Source organism: Seriola lalandi, unplaced genomic scaffold (assembly GCF_002814215.2).
Source record: "Seriola lalandi dorsalis isolate HSWRI2012SDOR001 ecotype SW California unplaced genomic scaffold, Sedor1 jcf7180002008473, whole genome shotgun sequence".
NCBI classification, from domain to species: Eukaryota; Metazoa; Chordata; class Actinopteri; order Carangiformes; family Carangidae; genus Seriola; species Seriola lalandi.
The window spans coordinates 125-1,001 of record NW_019479126.1 but is presented as its reverse complement, the minus strand read 5'-3'; the positions used below and the strand labels follow the sequence as shown (position 1 = coordinate 1,001).

At 44.9% G+C, this 877-nt stretch overlaps 1 long non-coding RNA gene across 1 annotated transcript; it reads left to right on the top strand.

Annotated features, from left to right (window-relative positions):
* The first annotated feature begins 58 nt into the window (after window positions 1–58).
* On the top strand, window positions 59–663 carry LOC147819970 (uncharacterized). Its single transcript, XR_015438464.1, has 2 exons — window positions 59–390; window positions 491–663. It is a non-coding gene; the product is annotated as an uncharacterized LOC147819970 (long non-coding RNA).
* Window positions 664–877: the final 214 nt, after the last annotated feature.

The window sequence follows — 877 nt, the reverse complement described above, 5'->3', positions numbered from 1 at the left end:
ATATATATATATATATATATGTCTGATGTAAAATGTAATCCTAACACTTAATATGCAAAGTAAGTAATAACTGTAAAATAAATGTGGTGTGAAAGTATAATGTAGCATAAAATAGAATTAATCAAATACAAGTAGCCTAAATCAAAATTTTAAATATAGTACTTAGGTAAATGCACTTTGTTATTAATTATTGTAAGTGTGTTTGTGATCTTCTACAGGTGATGGGGGAGGTGGCGGTAGTGTGATCACTGATGCTGAGATCAAGGCTGTCTCCGAGACACTTTACGCCCTGGACTCCAACAAGGCTTCAGCCTCAGAGTTGATTATTGAAGCTCAGGCTCTGGTGCCCGACTCTCAGACGAGCTCGCAGACAGATCTCTCCTCTCAGCCGTGAGCAGACAGTCTTAGTAGCACAACCTCCTCTTCTTCTTGATTCTGATGTATTTACCTCTTTTTCTGCGTCACCTGTTGCTTGTGTTTGCGCTTCCAGCTTGTTCCGTTACCTGGATGAGGAGACTCTCTTCACCAGGCCCACATATGTTGCTCTCCTGGCTGTGCTGGACAACTACCAGAGGATGACTGGACAGGCGGAGGACTTCAGCCCTGAGCAGCTGGCTGAGCAGGAGGCTTTTGTCAAGGAGACCATGTCCAACACTGAGCTGGGCAGAGAGCTGTTTGCCTTCCTCTACACAAAGGGTAACTAGGTCCATGTGAAATAGCACATCCTTACACTGGTTCAGCACTGCTCACATAGAGGTGTGGTGAGGCTATTGCTCTGGCGCAGGGGTTCTCAAAGTCTGACACTGTGGGAAACCCCACCTCAGACAAAACTGAGAGTCAGTGCATTATCTGTGGGCTACAACTTACAACTTGAGCC